Source organism: Corvus moneduloides, chromosome 1 (genome assembly GCF_009650955.1).
Source record: "Corvus moneduloides isolate bCorMon1 chromosome 1, bCorMon1.pri, whole genome shotgun sequence".
Lineage (NCBI taxonomy): Eukaryota > Metazoa > Chordata > Aves > Passeriformes > Corvidae > Corvus > Corvus moneduloides.
Genome location: NC_045476.1, coordinates 6,955,126 through 6,978,087, shown reverse-complemented (window position 1 = coordinate 6,978,087; position 22,962 = coordinate 6,955,126). Strand labels below are relative to the sequence as shown.

At 42.6% G+C, this 22,962-nt stretch overlaps 1 long non-coding RNA gene across 1 annotated transcript; it reads left to right on the top strand.

The window, feature by feature from the left end:
- Positions 1-5,903: 5,903 nt before the first annotated feature.
- LOC116447225 lies at positions 5,904-15,696 on the top strand. The gene is made up of 2 exons (XR_004241528.1): positions 5,904-5,985; positions 15,246-15,696. It is a non-coding gene; the product is annotated as an uncharacterized LOC116447225 (long non-coding RNA).
- Positions 15,697-22,962: the final 7,266 nt, after the last annotated feature.

Here is a 22,962-nt window from a genome sequence, read left to right as displayed (position 1 = left end):
GGGTTGCTGGACAGAGGAGTCAGCCAAGTCCAAGAGGTTCCCTGGACCAGGCACAGGAGGAGGTTGGGTGAGTGCAGCTGCCTGTTCACCCCCTCCTCTCTACTTGTGTGAGTGCAGCACTCAAAAATGGCATGGAATACGTTTTTCTGTATTTCTTGGAGACGAAAAAAGGCATTGGCTGAAGCATGATTCTTTCCTCATATCACCCCAACATGGAGGAACCTTGTACAGTTACTGCCTGGGTCAGAGAGAGACTTTTGCTAAGAAAGCTCAGTAGAAAAGACAACTTGCTCATCTCAGCAAAACCAGAGCAGAGGCTCAGCCTCTGCCACCTTCTCCTGCATGGACAAACCCCCATCACAGCCCATGTCCCTCTCTGAGCCCTGGGAGGTGCCTACAGCACCGCTGTCACCATGGGCTGCTCCCACCCTCGGGCATTGTGAGCCCCTCCGAAGGGTTGTGCTCCCAGGAGCTTCCAGCCACACCTTTCATCTGCAGCCTCGCTGAAGTTCAGCATCTGTCATTGGGGACTGTCTGGTCACTAGAACTGTCCCCTTCTCCCCAGCCATATGAAAGCTGGAAGCTTGGTGGGAGCAAGTGTGAAGAGCTCTGAGCTGCTTCTGCTGACACTCCTTTGCTCTGGCTGAAAAATGCCTGGGTGTCTTTATCACAATGAAAATCAGGCCCTTTGTATTCAAATGAGGATGAAGTTGCTGCATAATTAAAATAATCTAATGGCAGGAAGTCCAGAGGGAATTCGCAGCTTCCACCATAGTGGATTTTCAAATACAAACACTTTAAAAAGCAGAAGTGTATCCGTATAACACACAGCTGATTTACAGCCTAAGTGACAAACGTCTTGGGGCTTAAAAAATAATCTCTTCTATTTCAATTCTCTCTGTATCCCTCAGCAAATGTATGCACAGCCTGAGAGGCACAACTAGCCCTGCTGAAGGATATTCTGATGAAACAGCTGCTGCAAACAAGTGTATTATATTACCACAGCAAGAAAAAGAGCATGAATACAGCGAGGTGCAGAATGACACAGTCAGCATTACCATATATATTTACCTAGGCTAGAGCTCGGTGTAAATAATATATAAGGAGTGGTTCTTTGCTGTGTCCTAAGGGAGGAACAGCAGTTACAACAGATCATCTTAATAGGACATAGTGTCTAGGAGGCCCTGGAAAATTCCTGACGTAGAAGTTCTGCCATAGTGTAAAGATGTGCTTGCTTATGACCTAGCTTTTGCAAATGCTTGGATAACCCATAAAATGCCTTTTTGGCAATATTTATTTACACATAACTCATCTGGATTTACATAAAAGTGCAAAATGCACAGAAAGCTGCTCAGCACCAAAGCCCTCTCATGGAAAGCTGTTCCTCAGCCATCATCCCATTTGATTTTTCTGTATGGAGATTGAAGGTGACCATGACTCATCTGGGATGACAAGAAACACGATGGAGTGGTAACAGACAAAACTGATTGCAGTGCTAAATGTGGATGACTGCTGGGACTGTGAAGAGAGGAATGGGGTTGGCACCACTTACAGAGCAGAAGCAATAAGAGGAAGGTCTATAAAAAAGAAGCAGAAGAAAACCCCATGGACACAAGAATAGCTAGAAAGGAGTTGTTACTTTAGGGGGCTGTAAGCCATAAAGTGTTGAAGAGGAGTGAGTAATAACATTAGAAGAAGCCCAAGCATCAGGGAGGGAACTGACATCTAGAGACATGGCCAAAAAACAGTTGTCAGTGAGAGTTCAGGGAGAAGCTAAAATTAGGTGAAAAAAAAGCCAGAAAAATGGCTGGGGGAATATAAAATGGAATTAATGGTTGTCATCAGCATTTCCAGTTAGTTGAGAGGAGAAGGAAACTGGGGAGGTGATAAGATTAAAGGGAAGCAGGTGAGTACAGCCCTGGCAAGATGCTGGGTGTGATGGGTAATGGCTTGTAAAATCAGCTGAGTAGGGCTTTTTCTCCCAGAAATGTTTAAGTATTAAAGGAGTGGACCACTTCAGGAAAGGAAGCTATGAAGGAAATAAAGGCAGCTAATAGCTGGGAATGCAGGATTGATTGATGGAGGAAAGAACTAGGAATAAAGAGTAGGCAGAGATGTCACAGTGAGAAAAACAAGGGAGAATGAAGGAAGAAAAGAAGATCATGAAGAAAGAAAGATGGAGGAGGCTGCAGCTTTGAGCCACTTTGTCACAGTTTGTTAGTCTGGGATTCTGTCTGGGACCTGAAATCATAGCTGAAGGAGGACAGGGCAAATGCTTGTAGGAAATTCCTCCAATGTCCCTGAGTCCTCACTTGGCCCACTAACCATGCACTGGCACAGGTTTACCAAAGCTGGAATGCAAAATTAAGTTTTGGGGGAGAGCTTGAACATGTGAGGGGAAAGCAGATGGAAGAGAGAAGCACGCAAAACATTAAGGACAGAGAGCAGATGAGAGAGGGGAAGACTTCATCACTGAGATAATGCTTAATCCTCCACAGAAGTGCCTGAAGCCACTTGTTACTCATATTGAAGAGAGCATGGCATGGAAAGTAACTGAGAGAAAGCTATAATCACCACAGAACCATCATAAATGCTGAAACATATCCCCCTCATGATCACATTAGCAGCTGAATCGCTCAGCTTCTACATTAGTCTGTGCTGGAAAAAGAGAAGGGAAACAAGGAATAATATTTTTTTTATAAGGAGTTCTTTTTCTGAGCAAGCAAGTAAATCACTAGCCAGCATGCCAGAAGAGAGTTCCTGTGCAGAACTCATTGCACGTTAGTTGTACATCATTTTGTATTAAGTGTTGGACATACTGTAGAGGGACCAACTTGTTGCCATTTCACATTTCCCAGTGGAATGCTGTTTCCACACTGATTTCTTTCTCTTGACAGCTCTGGTAATACCCTGGATGTGATGGGTAATTGTTTGTAAATTAAAACAAACAAAAAGCAGCTTTCTTTAGTTTGGTGTTATGGAAAATCTATTTTTCTTCCGTTCAGATGTTTTTTGCACCTGGCTACCAGAACCCATCTGCTTTTGCACAGACACAGGCAATACTGGGGCAAGACAACATGGGATCTCCCTTTGCTTTCCACAAGCAATAATCAGCATTTTGAGACACATCTCTGAAAATAAGGGTTTAGGGAACATGAGGACAATCACTTGCTCTGGATCCTCCTCTGGCTGTGAGACTGAAATCACAGCTCTTCATTTTCAGTCACTAGTATGCTAAGGTTTCTCAAAATAAAAGTATCCCATTCTCTTTGTGTCATGTAACAGGCAGAGCCAGCACTACTTTCTTCTCCATGGGTGGCCCTTTAAGACCTAGATAGACTATGAGTTTTCAGCCATTTCAGTCAATATTTTTCATTGCATGGAGGAAACCAAGCTTGGAGAAAAGACAGCAGCCTGGCCTGGCCTCCTGCTTCCTTCCCAAGCCTGAAAGAGGGTAACTGGCTCATGTGCAATAAAGATGTGCCCATGAGCTCAGCAGTCAGACCCTACCTGTAACATCAGTAACAGCTCACAGCACCATTTCCCTGCTTTTCTTCCCCTCTCCATCAATCCGTTATCACGGAAAGGTAAAGCTGCTGCCAGGCACCTCTGTGTTTTCCTTGGGGCTATTATTAGTTGTCCTTTAGGTAGCAAAAACTTCTACACAAACATGAAAGAGAGCAACAGGGAGTACAGCTGCTGTAAACCATGCTGAGTTTGGATGTAGGAGACTTTGTTCCAACTCCTGGCTGCAATAGTCCTCTGCAAACAGTGTCACTAGCTTGTATATCCACCTCCTGACCAAGAGGATGGCTGTAGCAGCAGGTAATATCAACAACTTTACAAGTACAGACAATTTAAAGAATTCAAAGCATTTTAAACTTGATAATTTTGTTATATTTTACATGAAAATGGCAGGAAAACAGCTGAGACTAATTCTGCTTTGACACCAAGGGATTGCAGTGGAGAGGTGTTAGAATGGAAAAAAAAAATCAGTGTTTAACTTCCTATATAGTCTACTCCTGTCTGAACTATTCCCTTTGGTCTCTTCCCTCTGCTTGTACAACATGCTCCCAGGCCTAGCCAGCTTCAAGTTTTCACAGCTATTTGTTTTATGCTATTAATTTAAAGCTGATTTCCCTAAGGTGTGCAGTGACTTTCCCTCTGCTTTTCCATCTCCCAGTATAATGGGACACAGCCCTGAGTAAAGCTTTAAAGATGCAGGATGATGCAAAGTGCTTACCAGTAGCAGCAATATCACATTTTTAGTCTCCCTCTTGAAAAACTGTTATGAAAAAGATAGGAAGAATGCCTTTAAAGTCAGATGGGGCTTAATACACACAACTTGTTAGACCGTTGTGTAGCATGAGTCCAGGGTACATGTATTAATCCATGATTCAGGTGCAGTAGCAGTAGTCGGATCAGAACTATTTTTTGGGGGAAAGGATTTTCCTTTTGGTCAAAAGTAGAATCCTTAGTGCTAGAACATCCATAATATGTCTCATTAAGAATAGGCACAGTCAAAACCGTTCTGAAACCCAAAAAGGCAGAAGTGCAGCAGTTCAGGAACCATGGCAAAACTGCTCCCTAAATCAACTGGTGGCCAAAGGCTACTTCTGCAAGGCTGGTGCTCATGCACAGGTAATTCTAGGTGATTATGAGTGAATGGGTGATTATGATTATGTGTATGTGTTTGCTCAAGAAGCATCACACAGGCAAAATCTCCCCTCGTGGCCATCTGGGCTTCCTCTGGGGGTGCAGTGGATACTTGTGTGCTTCTCCCAAATTCTGCTGTCCCTGGTACAGATAGCTACCGATGTGTGCACAAACCCTTCAGTTGTACAATATGCATCCTACCACTGTCTCAGTAAAACTGCAGGCTGGCAACTTTTTTGACAAATAAGCAGCAAGTAATGAATGGACATAAGCAGAATGAGATTTTAAAAGAAAATCTGGGTAATCCACGGGTCATGTAACCAGTAGGATAAATAACAGATGGGCAAAGATAATCTTGGATTGGAGGCTGAACAGTGAAAATGCAATAGAGTGACTTAAAATGAATTTGCAATATGAAACCGTCCTCTCCAGGACCTCTGACACAGACTCCCTGTACTCCAGCAAGGATTTAGAGTCAGGAGCTGTTGAATCCATCTCTATCTGAATTGTAGCAAGAAATTAAAGGGAAAGTAGACAAGAAACCAGCCCTTTTAATGCTGAGAAAATACCCGTGTCTTCTATTCATAGAAATAAAACATGATATTAATGTTTAAAATAAAGTGACAACCAACCATTAAATCTGCCACAAATGGGAATAGAATTCTTTCAGGGTTACTGGAGTCAGTGGTGATCTAAATAGGCATGAAATGAGGTTCTGAATGTAGTGTTGCTTTCCTTTTCTTTAGGTCCACAACTGGGATATTCACATCACCACTACAGGAAGGAACCACTGTTTCTGGAAACAAACCAGCACAGGGAACCTCCTAGGAGAGAGGTTGTTTGTAGGAGAGAGCAAAGAAGCCATGGGCAGCATGAGTGGCTGTTTCTTGGCTTTATTGGAAGCTGTGTGTTTGTTTTGCTGGGTTTTTTTTTCCCCTTTCACTGTGAGGATCACTCTCCCTGGAGAAAGCAGGCTTTACCCAGCTCTCTAAAGGCTCTCTGCTCTTCAAGCTGCCTAATTACAAATTACGTCACATCAACTCATCTGAACCCCCATGCAGAGGGATTATAGACATTTAGGGAGTCAGATGAGGCTGCTAACTCTCAATTCACTTTGAACATTTCACAGATAGCTACTAATCACAGGCAGTCTCTTCTGTGCAGCTCAGGAAGCAGGGTCATGTCTAATCTGGTAAATCAGTGCCCCTGCTGCAGTTGTTCCTGGGTAAACACAGGACATGTGGGGGAAGGAGGTGACCTGGGCTTCCTACACTGCAGTAAGCAGATTTATAAAACCGGAGTGGGTGTATCACAAGCAGAAGCTCTCTGGTAAGGTGGGAATTGAGGATGATTTCAGGGAGTTATGGGCCTTTTTCAGGGTTTTACTCCAAGTTGGATGCTTTGAATTCTATTAATTTAAAATCCCTTTCCAAACTAGAGAAAGGAGGATTTCTACCTGGAAGTTTACTGCTGAAGCCAATAATTCACTGTTGATCTTATTTGTTTGCTGAAAGTATGAATCTGTTGGGTCCTGAGGATTGGACACTCAAGAGGCAGCAACTGGTTCTGTGAAAGAACCCCAAAAAGGCACAAATTCTCTTATTGATTGCATTGAAGTGCTGCCATCCAGACAAAATCACAAAGGACCTTTCCTGAAATATTACTTACAGGTTTTGACATATCTGACTTTTCTGGAGTCTCCTTTGCCACCTCACTAACTCTCCCAGGAAATGAGAACAAGCTGAAAACCAACATTTGTGACCCAAGAGGCATTCTCAGATTTGAAATTTAATCTGGTACCACAACGAAAATAAAAACTCAGTGTTTATTTGTGGTTATTTTTTCTTCCCTTAGCACAAAATAGTTTCAAATAAGGTACTTGTCCTTATTGAAACTTCTTTTTTCTTGAAAAGATCAAGTCATTCTGCTTACTCAGTAATTGTTGGATTTCATTTTGTTATCTTAAACTGGATGGAGCTCTGAGAAACCTGATCCAGTTGAAGAGGTTGCTGCTCATTGCCAGAGATTTGGAATAGACAATGTTAGGCATTTCTTGGGTGTTTGATCACAACTTCCCTGCAGGTAGAAGCCAAACTCCTCTTGATTTTAGCAGTGTACCTTTACCCCTAGGAGCAGATCAGAGTGAGGGCTACAAAAGCAGGATTTTTGCAGCCAGCCCAGGGATTCTCAAAGCTATCCCGAACCAAAAGGAAAGCCTGGCAGGTTTCAAAGAGCCATTTACCAACTGTGCCCCTTTTATCTCATTGGAGAGGTAGGGGAGGAAGGCAGTGATATGTGGAGACAGCCAGACCCAGATCCTTCCCTGTTCTGATGACTTTCCTTCCTCTTCTAAAATAAATATTAGCAAAGTGGTGATGTAATTTACATCTCAAATGACACAAAAGCTGCAACAGAAGACATGTCCTGCAAGGTGACTATACTTGGATATCTGGACAAGAATATCCGATCTCTAAGAACTGCAGACCCCTTCAAAGTGCTCTGTCCAGCTGCTAGACAGAGGTACAGAAAAGCTGTACTCTTCAGAGCTGTGACCTAATGGCAGAGTTTATAACTATGATTATTTTTATTTTTTTCCCTCAGACTCTCCTACCTTACCTATTATTCATATTACTTCCTCTTGTTTCAGTAGAGAAGGAATAACCCAAATTAAGGAATAGGGATAATACTGCCTTGGAAGTTATGTGTTAAAGGAGAAAAATTAATGGAATGAAGCCTCTGTATCATCTTTGGGTCTGAGTTGATGTGCTATGGGGCCTCTGGGGAGCCTGGCTGGGTATATTTAGATCTTGAGGTTTACATTCAGCAAGGCACTTAATCATGTGCCTTGACATTATGCTCTGGAGTGCTCCTTCTGGACTTCATCAGGAGTCCTCATCTCTCTGACCTTGTTCATGAACGTGTAGCTACATCATTAGGTTCATCTGCATTAAGGACTTTAATTAGAAAAGGACTTCATCTGAAAGGTTCATAGCTGAGCTGAGGGCAGGGGGGAAATCAGCTTTTGAAATCAAGTCACTCTGTGTGACAGCCTTTAGCTGTGGATTCCTGCATCTGAAGGTCTTGTCCAGAAGGGTGCTGCCTTCTGTCTACCAGCTCTGGGTGTGATTCAGGGCAATTCCAATGTCAGACACAGTACTGACTTGTGTCTTCATAAAATGAGGCCAAACAAACTAATAAATATGCAGCACAAAGTGAACACTCACACCACATAATAAAAAAAGGTTTCTGTAAAAAGCTGTGATAAAAAAAGTTTACATTTATCATCCCACTTAATTGTATTGGGTCTAAAATTAATGAGCCTTAGCTCTAAACTCCATTTAAGACAATAGTTAATTGCTTCATTTTAATAAATTTTTGCAGAATGGTGAGTATAACAATGACTGAATGCTCAATTATTACCTAGGCTAGAAAATAAAGATATACAGTATTAATGATATACACAATCTGAAAAGCAATTAGGATCCTGAAGGTAGAATAGGCAACTCACTTAAAAACAGGGTAATAAATGAACTTCCTTATCAAACACAGGGGGAAAAAAGGTCTTAAAAGCAAGAAATCTCATTGCCTGGGATTTGAGCTTGATTCATTTCTTGTTCCCCTCACCTGTGTCAGTGACGTGTTCAAAACCTGTCAACAGCGGTGTCATGGGAACACAAGAGAAGCAAGCAAAGAGCAATGCATTCATGCTGAACAGCTTGTGCTGTACAGAGTGGATGCAGTAACTGCATTAGAGAGCTCAGCTTTACAGCAGCATCAAAAGAGGAAAGGGGGACATGACAGATCTGGAAAATGAGGGTCAGAAATGAAAAAAAACCTTTGGAAAGAACTAATCTTCACTGCACTTTCGTTCTACACCTCAGACACACAGTGGTGTTTTTCTAAACCCACAAAACTGTGGGGTGTGGGGATGATGTTTCTACTCCTACCACTTCAATCATTGTAAACATCTTCTTTTCCCCAGTTGTGTTCCCTCTGTGGACTTTGAAAGCTTTCTAGAGCAGGGCACATCCCCTTGTAAATCGAGTGTAACCGGAGTCGTTTGGTCTCCAGGACATCTCTGTCACCTTCACATCTGCACCAAGGACCCCTCAGAGAGGTGAACCCTCCTCAGCAGGTGCCTTCAGAGTGCATCACTGCAGTACCCCCCTCATATGGCAGGGGCACAGCGTGGGGTGGAGGGAATCTGGATAAATATTGCTGGAAGTGGCAATATTTCTTCTCTCTTGCACCTACCCACAATGTGGTGTGAGAATGTTTACATAAACAGCCTTCTCATTGGGCACTGAAGAAAAAGTCTAATTTTTTATTAAATTCCTGCATCTCTCGAATCTTTGAGGTGCATAATATTAGCTTTCATCTCTATTTTTCCCAATTAGGAGAAATTAGATTGTTTCAGAAGCACAATGACAGTTACTCTAGATGGTCTTTAACTAATACATTGTACAGAAGCACTGTACTACCTCTCCTTTTGATTTACAGATTATTATATTCCCCAGAAGTCCAAAGTCCTGTTTGCATTCATTAGCAAAGTTGCTGCCTAAACTCAGGGCATTTTCTGAATCGTTTTTTGTTTCTTTGACAAATCTCTTTTCTTGGCATTTTGCAGCACCGTATTTCCATTTTCACAACTGCTTTTTTGGTTTCTTCTTCCACAACTGATTGTGCTCTGCTTATCTATATTTAATCACATTCACTATTTGATATTACTTTAGAGTCCAATTTCGAAGCCCATTATCATCTGTGGGTCTTTAGCATAATTTAAAAACCAGAAAACCTTGATTTCAGTGCCATTATACCCAGTGTTAATATAAACAATAACAAATCTCACATCCCACTGCTGGCTTTTGCAGAGTCTCTCACGGCTGTTAAATTTCCTTTTTAAAGACATGGTTTCTAGAATTAACCTAATTTTAAGCACTGCGCTAATATCTCATGCCTGTATAACTCTGCTTCTTAGATGTTATTTTAATTAGGAACCAAAGAATTGGGTTAAAAGCTTTACAAATTTCCTACCCAAAGCAGTGATTGGTTTCATTACAGAAGCCTTTACACTGACAGTAAAACTCAACACGTTCTAACAAGCCAGAGAAGCACGACCCTTTTTTTTATGAAATCACGTAGGTTTTCAAAGTAGAGCCTGTATCACCTGTTTTGTGTCCTTTAAAAGCAGATTCCTCCTTCAAACCAGATCCATTCATAGGAGACAGGGCATCATTCAGTGGCTTTGGGGATTTTGTGATGGATCAAATGCACAGCCTGAGCAGAATATGAAAATCCTGACTATGGCTGCCACTGCTGCCTCTTTTTTATTATCATGGCTGCTCACTGGAACTGCTTTTCTAATAAATGTTTGCAAGATGAGCCTGTTTCCACTGCTTTTCTACTCTCTGTTTTCTGAATCCCATCAGCTAGGGCTTGTGTATCCTGGCTGAGGCAGGATGCTCGCCTGAATTAATCCTTGAAGCAGTTCCTATTCAGCCAGCTTTGGGACCTGTAGAGCAAGGTGGGGTTTGTGTGCTTTGGTTTTTCCATTACTTTTTGATTCAGGGACTCTGTCGAGACATTTCAACCACTGCATTTCTTGTGCCAGGCAATACTTGAGACTTTTCTTAGTGGTTTTAGTATCCCTTTCCCCAGGTGAAACCATGGCAGAAAAGTTACTTTTTTTCCAAGGATAACTGTGCCTATGCCTAGGATATCTATTGAGCTGCTGTTTTTGAAAGTCAGCTTGTTTTCCATGGGTCAGTACAGACCTCTGAAAGCTTGAGAGAAAACATCTTCCAGGCTTGGGTTTTCACTGAGGTTTCTCCAGCCTTTCAGCTCTTACTCCTCCTGAGCTCTGCTTGCATGGAGACAGTGACTGAATTTGCTCTTCACGGCTCCAGGGCAGACCCAGATGTTCTTGCAACACATTTTAGCTCCCCAATATCAGGTGTGACCAGTTTCTGTCTCTCCTGTGCTTTCCCCAGCTTTGTGTTCTTTGCTGCTAGTATGATGGTGAAGAAGGGAATTGCAGGGCTAGACAGAGTGTCCGGTTAAAAAGGTAATTAAATTAGATAGAGATAAGGGAAGGAAGTTAGAAAAAAATGCTTGGACAAAGAGATGAGGACTGGGAGGTAGAAGAGAGGCCGAGGAAAGGGAAACAAGACTGGGACAAAACAGTCAAGAAGGGAAGGGAGAGACACCTGGCACACTGGTGCTGTGAGGTGGGCAGAAAAAGCTCTGACCATGGTGGATGGAAAAGAGGTTCAGACCTACATTAGACTCTCCTGCCACTGACAGAAAAGCATGAAACCCTCTGGCCAGCTACGTGCCCTGCTCTTCAGTGCCAGTCTGCACTGGGAACAGTGACCTGTTCCTGCTCTAATCCACTTATCCCAGTAGCCATGACCAAATGCTTTTGCTCTGCTGGTTGGGGCAGAGGGACTAATTTATGTTACACCATATGCTGAGATTTACCCTGGGTGGTAAGGAGGTTCTGTTTGGGTTTTCAACCAAAACAGGACAGAGGAGCCTTAATATTAAACAAAACTGTCATTAAAAGATCATTACTGGAAAGCAAACAGTCAAATATGAAACATAGGTTGACAGCAGAGATCTCTCACTGCTATAAACACATTTTGTAAATGAAAGGCATGTGGAAGCCTTAAACCCCTCAGTAGTTACAACTTCTGGTGCACTTTTCACAAAAGTCTTAAAACAATGAAAAACTAGTTTTGTCACCAGTCCTTTCATTTTCCTTTCCTTTGTTTCCATTTGTGATTGCAAATGGTCACAGCATATGGGTCAAGAATGAATTTTAGACATTCTTTTTCCAAAGGAGGAGTAAAAATCTTTGACATAAAGATCAATGGGCGAAAGTTGGTCAGTTTTATCAGGAGATGAAGGTAACCCTATCAACCTCATTAACTGCTTTAATATCTTTGAAGATGAAAATTGATTCTTCAGAGCTCACCTGTGTGGAGGGAAAGGTGAAATAACAGAGTGAAAATTGGCAGCTTGGAAAAACATTTCAGTTTACAACTCTGTGAAGAAGCTCCTGTGTGTAAAGTGATTTACTTAACAGGAGGGTGTAAAATCTGGAAAAGAGAAAGCAAAAGACCCACATTTGAGATATATTCTGCCTTTCCTGATACCCCATCTCATCTCATACTGCTTTGTCCCTGCAGAATTCAGTTTCACAGTGAGTTTTACAGACATAAATGACTAGATGGCTTCCCCAAGATCATGTGGGGACACCAACCAGAACCCCTCATCCTGTCCTGAGTAAAGAGGTGACCTAAGATGAGATATGGGGGCCACTCAAACCCAAGAGTATAAGGAGATGGAAGAGATGTTATTTTGTCTATCTCCAAGCAGTCTGACTATAAATTGTGCCTTCTCCCAGAAAATCTTTGATGTAGAAAATTCAGCTGATGTAGTCACCACCCAGTCTTAGAGAGGAAGGATGAAAGGACAGCAGTAAAACTGATTCTTGAAAGGGCTGGGAACTAATAAGAATCAACTTCTCAAACACTCAACACACAAATTTTATATTTCTGAAGAAAGGACTGAGGCTGCCAATATATTGCTTAAGTCAGGCTAATCTAGCTCATAAAAAAATAGGTGATTCTAAGGAAATAATCATAAACCTGCCTTTGGCCACACATCACTTTTGAACTTTGCTTCAACCACAGTACAAGACAAGACTATGGATTTGTCTAGGGACAAAAGCAAAATTGATTTCCCTGTAAATAAATCTTTTTTTATTGTACTGGTTTTAGCTCGGATAGAGTTAATTTTCTTCATAGCATGGAGCTATGTTTTGGATCTGTGTTGAAAACAGCATTGATAACACAGGGATGTTTTAGTTATTGCTGGGCAGGGCTTACACAGAGCTAAGGCCTTTTCTCCTTCTCATCTGACACCTCCAGACAGGAGGCTGGGGGTGCACAAGGTGTTGTGAGGGAACAGAACCAGGACAGCTGACCCTGACTGACCACAGAGATAATCCACACTGTATGGCATCATGCCCAGTACATAAAGCTGGGGGAAGCAGAAGGAAGAGGGAAGATGTTCAGAGTCATGAGTTTTGTGTTCTCAAGTCACCTTTATGCATGATGGAGCCCTGCTTTCCTGGGGATGGCTGAGCACCTGCTGCCCATGGGAAGTGAGGAATGAATCCTTTGTTTTGCTTTGCTTGTATGTGGCTTTTGCTTCACCTTTTAAACTGTTCTTGTCTCAACCCACGGGTTTTTTAATTTTTGCCCTTCCAACTGTCTCTCCCATCCCACCGGGAGGAGCTGTGTGAGTGTCCATGTCAGCCTTGGCTGTTGGCTGTGATTAAACCAGGACACTGGTTTCCAGTATTTAAACATTTCAAAATAGATGGAGACCATTTTCTCTCAAAAGGACATGATTAAGAAGCCTGCTCACCAGGTTGTCAGTCCTCCACCCTTCACAATAAAAGGTGATTTATCATGCAAGCAGTCTGAAATACATTTCTGGAGTCTGCATGCTGCCACTTATTCCAGACAGTAAAAAGAATGGTTTCATGAGCAACCATGAGACAGAAATGGAGAGCAAGGGCAAGTACAACTCAGTCCCTGACTGTTGCAACATTTCCTGATGCCATTTGCAAGTGATATGGCCCCTTATTTTCTGCCTCAAGCTCTTCAGGAAACCACCATTCATCAGTGCTTTTAGATTAGTTCAGGTTTTTAGAGGGCAAGGGCAGAAGTGCCTCCATACTGGACTCAGTAGTTGTTCTGAATCTACACCAATTACAGGAGACAGACTGTGAATTCATATTTTTATTGAGGACCAACTCAGCAAAGTAATTGTGCAATTTTCTAGCTAACTAGTGCTGTGATTCATCTCACCTACCTTAAAAACCAAGCTAGTCACTCTTCATGGTCACTGGGAGACCATAGACACTTTGGGGACATCATTTATCCCCTCTATTCACAATCTCAGGCTGCTCAGCTGCTCCCTACCCTCTGTGGCCTCCATCACCTTGCTCAGACATGGATGTCTAAACTGCAGACGAATTTTAGTCTCACTGCCTGATTTTCAGAACAGATAAACACCCAATTTGTTTAAATGTCAGGGGCCTGTTGAGGTGTTTGGAAATTGCTACTGTTTAGCCTATTTGTGGTTTAACTTTCTCAAACCCTGTGACTTGATAGGACCATGAGATTGTTAGGGCTCAGGCAAAATGTCACCTTGGTACTTCCAGGACACTTTCCCTTCAGTAGATATATCGAGGCAGGGGTATCCATTGAAATATCTCCTGCAAAATGGATGGAAAAGGCTCTTCCCTCAGAGCCTCCTAGTCCTGGCAAATCCAGCTCCTAACTTTTCTCTTGTAGATGAAGGTTTGTCTCCTCAGCAAGGCTGGGGTCAGAACCTCAGCTGGACTTCTGACCCTCTGAGACATTTCAACATCAAAGATTAGGGCTGCAAAACTGTCAGAAAGTTGGAAGCATTTAGAGCTGAGGGAGCCTCCTTCAAAGCAGCTGTGTTAATCCTATCATAAAATTAAACTCATCCTCTCCAAAGCAGATGTGTTTTTCTGCCCCATGGAAGTCAATGGAACTTTTAAATATGCTTCAATAGGGCCAGGTTTCAGCCCTTGTTCTCTTTTAACCCTTTCTTGTGCATTTTACTAATCCAGGTTCTCTTATTTAGCTCAGCTCAGGGAATCTGGGGAGAAAGTAAGCCTAACAAGCTGGTTTTCCTCAGTAAAGATAAGTGCAGTAACTACTTCCCTTGTGGAAGTTCAGAAATTTTGTGGAAATGCTTTACAGTGGACAGAAAATGGAAAAATAAAAAATTTATTTTGGAGTTGTTTGGAAACTACAGGTCTCCTGAATTCTCATGGTGTTCAGAACTTCTTGAGTAAGGGCTGAAGAGCAATTAACATGCAGTGCCTTCCAGCATGGTAACCAAAAGGTTCTCAAAGTTTTTCAGGCAATGGCTTCTATTCCTCATAATTTATATTTTGACACTGGAAAAAAAATGTCACATTTGAGAGAGCATTTAGCAGAGGTTATGCATTTTGCTAGCTTTCCTTGACTGTTTTATAACCAGTTATGTAGAAAAGTATTTCTATTTTAACCCTGTCTCACCTTTGCAAATGAAATGCTGCCAGACCTGTTGGTCACACTGCAGACTCTGCAGGGTACTCTAGCTCTCCACATCTGAATTCTGCAGCCTGATCTCTCTTCTCAGTTTCTTTCTTGCTTGAGCCACGGTCCATTTCCTAAGAACTAGGTTAAGTAGTCTTTGATCTTTTCTTCTTCCCACACAAAGCATCTTCTCTGATTTCAAACATATTTTCCTATTGGTGCTGATCTTAGTGGGCTACACAAAATGTATACAGACATCCCCATGAGAGGAGGAGAGAGCAAAGGAACTCTTAATCCCTCAGAGCAACGTTCTTGCCCACCTCCCAAGTGTTGTGGTAGTACCCCCGATAGGCTGAAATTTTTCAGTACCCGTGCACACACTCCAGACAAGTTGTGCAAGATATTGATGTTTTCCGAATACCTACAAGAGCCTCACTGACCCTGATGTCTTTCCTACAGATCTTCACAGCGGGAGGAAGGAGTTTCCTCCAACCAAAACCTGCAGTGGTGCCTGTCTCTCTGCTCCACACTGGAATTCAGAGCCTAAATGCCCCTGTGCATCTGGAGTCCTGCCCAGAAGAATAATGGATAGAGAAGGACAAGGGATGTGGGGAGCAAAGAGGGATGGTCAGGGGTCCTGAGCACCTGTGGGAATGAGAAATTGTTATAAACAATGTCCAGGCTTGGTGTGAGACCACAGGAAGAGGAGGTTGGACTGGAGGCACCTTTGGCTCAGGTCCTGCCAGGGAAGCTTCCTGCAGATGATCCCATCTGGGTTCTAGCACTGGCTCTAAGGAGATATGGGGAAGAAACCTCTTCCTAGGAACCTCTTCCTGCTGGGATGGACCAGCAACATCCAGCTCATCTGCTCTTGACCTTTGCAAACAATAAAGGTTTCATGACACTGTGACTGAGCATGTGTGAGGAGAGATGTGTGTAAGTCCTGAATTTATTATCTGTATTATTTCAGGATTGTTTGGCTTCAGTCTTCATACATTTCTTAGAAAGATTCAGAGGATGGAGTGAAGCAGCAGGCATGAGATACCACGTATCTAATCAGGGCTCAGCCAAATCCCCCAAAACAAGAAAGCAATATTAGAAAGGTGCTTCCACACTCTTTCCTGATTCACTTTTCTGAGATTTCTGCCCAAATAAGGGGTGTTGGAATGAAGGCCCATGGTGATATTGCCTGACCCTGAAGCTTGCATCTCACAGCAACTGAACAAGGATATAGAAAAGAAAAAGTTGTTAATAGATTCTTCAGGGGAAAAACCCACAAACCTAAGACAGAAATATTGAGTTCAATCAACACAGCCTGTCAGCCAAATTCTGGTGCAAGGAGTTCTTCTAGATTTGATGGGCTTATTCTTAAAAGGCAGAGGAAAAATATTCAAGCCCAAAAGTGTGACTGTTTGCAGTTCACAGTATGATACAGATAATTACAATTGTCCTTATGTACAGCCACTTACCTGTAATTAATTAATAAAACAATTATTGCAAGAGTGCTGCTGTAGTTAGATTTTACATTGAACTTCAGTAGAGAATTCTGCTGCTGCTGAATACCAAGAGCTAAAAATAATCAATATGAAATAAGGGCTGCCATAAATATTGGATAGTACTGATTTGTCCTGCATAAGGGAAAGACAGGAAACAGAGTCAAAGGAACTCATTCAGCATTGAAGGAAAATTGATTGAACATGAAGTAGTGAAGGATTGAAGATACTTCTTCCTCCTCCCCTTCATCTGGAGTGAAAGTTCCTGTTTGGGCTTTATGGGTGTGTACTGTCAAGTGGTCTGACTTTCAGCTCATAATCTGAACACTGACCGCTTACAAATTGAGCACAGGGAGTCACTTATTTTTGTTACAGAGTAAGGGGAAATAAAAGCCAAGAAAAATTCAGCATCAGTTGTTTCCCAGCAGGATTTATGTGTGGTACCAGGGCAGTGAGCCACTAAAAGGGCAGGTTTCTATTTTGCCAAGAACTGGGATAGATTTAAAAGGACTTACAGTATCAACTTTCACAAATATTCTTTCTGATATATCCATATCACTTCTATCTTAGTTTATTGAGTTTTACCTTTGCCACAGTGACATTGCTTTACCTTTTCCATCTAGTTTGACTTATTTTACTACTGATGTGGGATGCATATGGGATTCTCAATCATGAGCTCAAATGTTTTCCTTTGCTCCCCCTTCCCACTGCCTCTGGCATCACTCTGGCACCAGCCATGCAAGGAAACTGCATTACACCATTTGCAGACACATCACACTCTGGCCAGAGGCCTGGGGTCAAAGCACAGGATTTTCCAAAGAAATATCTCCTATGGCTCCAGAAGACACTCACATGACACACAGTATTCCTTCAGGAAAGATCACAGCCATCAGACCTCCCTGGTAGCACTGACAGAAGGGATAAGGCATGTCTGGGTTTTCCACATGATATACATGCTGGTGAGAGCTGGGACAGAGCTCTGAAATGATTTAAACACATCTTTTTATCTTGAAGCTGCAGTATAGCACAAGACTCTGCCACAGCTCATCAGTCAGGGGTTGATTTCATTAAGTATCTTCCCCTGTTCCTCGGTCATTTCTGAACACACAGACAGCACCAAGCTTAACAGAGATCCTTAATGCAGGACCTCACTCTCCAGTGTGAGAACAAACTGTTTATTTCTACCCAATTAATTAGACAATTCCTGATTAATTGTTTTCAATAATTAATCTGGAGTAGGAGTTTCCTTCTTATCCCTCAAGAATTTAGTTTCCTTAACAGTCTTTGGCAAGATATTTAAGTTTTTTTAAACTCCAGCTCCTTTGCAATGACAAAACTATGTTTATCTTCATGGTCATTGGCTCCTTGCAAATAATCCTGATATATGTGAAGGACATCATTTATTTATTTTTTTTTAATGAAAATCCTGTTAATTCTTTACAGTATATCAGAGTTTTATATCAGTATTTTCTAAGTCTTTTCTTTAGTGTATCTTACACATTTTTTTGTCTGGTGTGAAAGACAGAATCAATTATCTCTGGATTCTCACACCACTCCTAAAGCTGTTTTAAAGGGTAACAATATATTTGCCACTGAGATTGTGTTTATTGCTCTGCATTGCTCACACAGTAAAGCTCAGTTTAACAATACTTAGTGATTCCTCAATTTCATATTTGAGCACCATTTAAATGCTTGAGTTAATACCATCTAGCTTTACAATTTTTGCTTTATTTCAGGCTGCCTCTTTAAACTCTGCAGCAGTACAGCACAGTTTGGGTGTAGGAGTCTTCCAAACCTGTAGTGAACCATGAAGCAAGGATTTCTTTTCACTCCTTTATAAAATAGCAAGTACTTCTTTCTAGTCAAGGGTAGTTTATGAATATAATAAGATGCTGCAATATTTCAAAGTATTTTCTCAGCTTTTGTTGTCTGTAATAAAATGTTGAAATAAAATTAATAAAATATCACAAAAAGCCGTAGCAAATAAATCCTTCCAAAACACATTAGAAGGCTCTATTGAAGGAACAGAACTGCACATTAATTTTTGAATTATACATACATGACAAATCATGGCAAATTGAGCATCTTCTGCAAGGAGTGCTGACTTAATGCCCTGTCAGTTTGGACCTACTGTCTCCTATCCTACAGATAACTCCTCCCTTCAGTGAACTCTGGCTCTAATCATCCCTAGGCATGATAGCCTGGAGCTCATTATCCCAGTGTGTGTATCCTGTGGTGAGAGTGACCTGCCACTTTCTGCCAGCCTGCACACAAGTGAAACTCTCAGTGAGATGTTTTTTTGCCAATTGCTGTCAAAGGCAGGCTGGATTTGGAGCTGTTTGGTTTTTTTTTTTTTTTTTGGTCAGTGCTTGCAGCTTCCCTCAAGTTGCACCCAGAGGAGCTCCAGTTGTGTTTTTGGTGCTGTGGTATCCAGACCTTAAAATGGCATTCACCCATCTGTGCAAAATGCAAATCATGCCTTAAAGGTTGGGTGCCCTGGGACTCTGCTACCCCCAGGACTGTCTTTCCCTGCAGCATCCTGTGGGAGCTGTGAAGCCTGGAGGAAGCGAGGGCTTTGCTCACCTGTGGGTAGATGTCTGTAGGCAGGGAGTCTAACAGGAACCAGCCCTCCCCACCTCCCTCTGGAGCTGCTGTGTTCATCTGAACACAGCCTGGAGCAAGTCAGATGGCTGGTAATGCAAAAAGCACTGCAGATTATCAAGGGACCTCAGGGTAAACTGCTCCAAGGTGGTCACCTACCTTGGGTCCCCTCAGCCTGGCTGTGGGTCTTCTTGGAGCAGCACAAGCAACCAGGGAAGCTCAGGAGACCCTCAGGCTCCTTATTTATATTTTTTCAGCCTGGCTTTGCCCCTTTTTTCCCCCCCATCAGAGCAGAGGCTGAGAGTGGGGGGGACAGCAGAGGAGAATTTCCCTGCGGTGCAGGCTGCCCCCGCTCAGCACTGGCACCATATGTCCAAGGGAAGGGTAGGAGCAGGTTGTCCCTGGGCAGCTGGCCAGGGGAACAGATGGCACTGCGAAGGCACTAAAGACTGTGAATCAACCCTGGATGTGGAGGGCACAAGTCAAATAAGAACATTTAAAGGTCTGCCCAGCCTGCAGTGAGCCATCCGTTTTAGAGGAGAAGACACACCACTTGGAAGTGGTACTGGGGATTTGGTAATTCTTACTGATGCGGTTTTAAGAGTCCCAGTCAAGAGGCTTCTCCTTGAATCTCAGAAGCTAAATGTGTCCCATCCTCAGAAACAAGACCCTCTTCTGTTCCCAAAATATTGCTCTGTTAGGGGAACTCTTTATATTTCAGCAGAGAGGTTAATCTGTTTTTTTCTTTTAACAGCAACCAAATCAAACCAGGCTAAATGACTCTGAAGAACCCTGGATGCACCCAAAGTGCTGTGCCATGCTTGATGCTGTTCCAGACACAGGGCAGTGCCTCCTTCCTTGGAAGGAACAGTCTGAGACAGGGAAGTACCCTCTGAAGTAAAAAAAAATTGTGCAATGAGGCCAGCAATGCCTCCTGCTAAGATTGTGGATGACTCATTTCTTATCTAAACAAGAAGCAGTGAGCATTTGGAAAGAGAAGAGGCAGTTTTTGCCTGCTTGGCTGTGCTTTTTGGCCACCGGGTCAGGAAGGTGCTAAAATCTGCTGCAGAGGATATTTGCTTCACAGACTCAATAAATCTCTGACTGCTCAGGTGAGAAATGAGTCCTCCTTGCTTAATAAGTTTTGCATGCACAGTCCTTCTAGTTTTGATCAAAATTTCTTTTAAATTTGTTGTTAAGAGTGAGGAAATCTCTTTAGGCGTCCTTTAAGCAAAGAAAGGTCTTTCCCATCTAATAGTAGTTTTACTATTATCCTAACCCTAATTCTGCTCTAGTCATGCCCTGACTGCTTTAAGGGCACAAAATAACAAATATTTCACCACATATTGTTTTCATGGTCTCATTTTTGGAGCCGCTATTTTAGCATTTATCAAAGATAATTTTTTTATTATGAGCAGTCAAAAGTAACAGTCACTGTAATTAAAATTGCAGAAGAGTTTCCATAATAAAGCTGCCTAATTCCCAGATATAAAGTACCAGATTCTGTTTGGATTCCTTCACTAACATTGTTCACCGATGAATAATATTCATTTATAGATCTCATGGGAACAGCAGTTTAAAATGGCTGAAGGAAGATGATTAAAGGGGTGATAAGAATCCCTTATAAAATGTTAGAAACTCTGGTACATAAACATATCATTAACTGTCTGGAGACAATTTTCTTAGATTTACTACCACAGAGGTGGTGCAGAGGAGTGACAAAGGTCCTGGCAGGGCTCCTGCTGTGGCACAGCCTCTCTGTGTGTCCTTGTCACCTTCATTTAGCCATGAGCTCTATGGGGGTGCCGAGGCACCTGGTGCCCCCAGCTCTGAACCAGTGGCCACCACTGCAGGTGTGGGCATTTGCTTCTTGGGGACACATTGCTGAGGTGCTGCTCCTCCTGTGGCACCCTCCCTAGTTGGATGGATAACTGGTGGACAGTTCCCCAGCTGCAAAGCAGGTCTCCAGCAGAATTAAACCTCTGGAGGTGCCCATACCTGAGAGCAAGGCTTCTGGTTTCTTCCTTATCTTTTTAATGCAGGAAATCAAATGACTCCATCAAGGCATGGAGATACTTCCCTCTACCTACCCAGAGGGAGGCATAGAAGTGAAATCTTCCCAGCTCCATGAGAACCTCTGAGAAATGCAGAGGCTGGCACTTGTATGTGCCTCCGCACCCCAGTCATGGGCTGAGCTGTCCACGGGGCTCTTTCATCACCATGCACCAGGTGGCTCAGCATCCACACCTGCCTGGGCAGGGAGGTGAAAAACAGCAAAGTAATCAAGAAGCAAGCTCTTTTTCCCTTCCAGCACAGCTATGCTGGGGTGATGGCTCTGGGAAGCATCACCTGCATGAGAGCGCTGTAGGCTTGACATCCTCTGTTTCCTGTGGACTTTGATGTCTGTGCCCTGGGGAGGAAGGGAAAAAGAAAATGAACAAGCAGTGTGAAATTAAGTGTCTTTATTTAAATAGAATCTGCACAGAGGGTTGCTCCAGGCCGTGGAGGAGGCAATGACTGAGCTGAAAGTCGATAACATCAGGGACTTCTGTTTAATCCATGCCATGTTTTCCTCCTCATTTTGGCTCTCCAAGCAGCACCAGGTGGTTTTGTGCTGCTTAGCCTTGGCCTTGGACACAGGAAAGGATAAGGGATGGCTCCAGGACTTGGCTGAGAGGGGTGAGCACCTTTTACAGGATTTTGGCTTGCACAAAACCCTCCAAGCTGTGCAACCTCCACAGAGCTGTCCACAGATGCCAGCCTGTGGCTGTAACTGAGAGAGATCATCATGCAGCAAGGCTGGACCTAAAGCCCACAGTATATTTTCATTCTGCTGGGAGAAAATAGATCAGGGAATAAAAAAAAAAGGCTTTTTTTTTCACTGGTGCTTTTTTCCTAGCCACTTTACAGCAAACTGAACTGAAGGAGGGGCATGGGACTAATGAATTTTGACCTGTTTAGTCATAAAGATTTATACTTCTGGCTTAGAACTAATATTGACCAATCAAATGGCTCCCCAAATCCTGCCCATTTTATAAAAGTTAATCATACCCTCATGGTAAGCCAGCTACAAAATAAATTTTGATTTACAACTGTACTAAAATGATCACTATTTTATGTTGGTCATTAACAGTATTTCACACTGGAGAGTTGTTACATTAGAAAACAGTAAAATGGTTTGTATCACATAATGATATTATATTTGGACACCACTCAGAATATCAAGGGCTTATTGAATTTGTGTCTGAATGGGAAATTTGCTAAAATCCTGAGCATTGCAAGTGGCAAAAGCATGTACTATTTTCAGAAGTTTGTTCTGCTAACATGCAGCTAGTGAAAGAGTAACTTCTCTGACTTTGGTCCTCTAAGTGATGCTGATCCATACATTACTCTGCAATGACCATGTAAGAGGACTGAATATTCAGACGTGTTTCCTCTTTGGTCCATGAAATTTAGAATTATAGAATCATAGAATGATTTGGAACGGAGGGACCTTAAAGATCATCTTGTTCCAGCCCCCTGCTGTGGACAGGGGCATCTTCCACTATCCCAAGTTGCTCAAAGCCCCATCCAACCTAGCCTCGAACACTGTCAGGGATGGGGGCATCTACAACTTCCCTGTTTCAGCACCTCACCACCATTATAGTAAAGAATTTCTTCCTAATATCCAATGTAAACCTGCTCTCTTTCAGTTTATAGCCATTCTTCCTTGTCACTACCTGCTCTTGCCAACAGTTGCAAAGAATATCAGTGTGGGTAGGTCTAGATGCAATTTTATTCTTGCAGCAGAGCTAAGGTTGTAAAAATGCATAATTGATAGGTTTTTCTTTTTTTATTAACCTTGTTTCAAAAAATGTTTCCTGTGTCAGGAAGCATACAGTGTGACTGCCCCAGAGAACAGGGGCTGCGGAAAAGAAATATATATGGACGGATTCTTGGTAGATGTGTCAGAGATGTTTATTTCTCCAGCCACATGGCCGGGATCTGCCGAGGAACTGAGGCAATCACGGGACCCGAGGGTCCTTGCCCACTCAGGGGAACACAAAACAACCAATGGGGAACGAGGCTGACCAGGGGCAGGG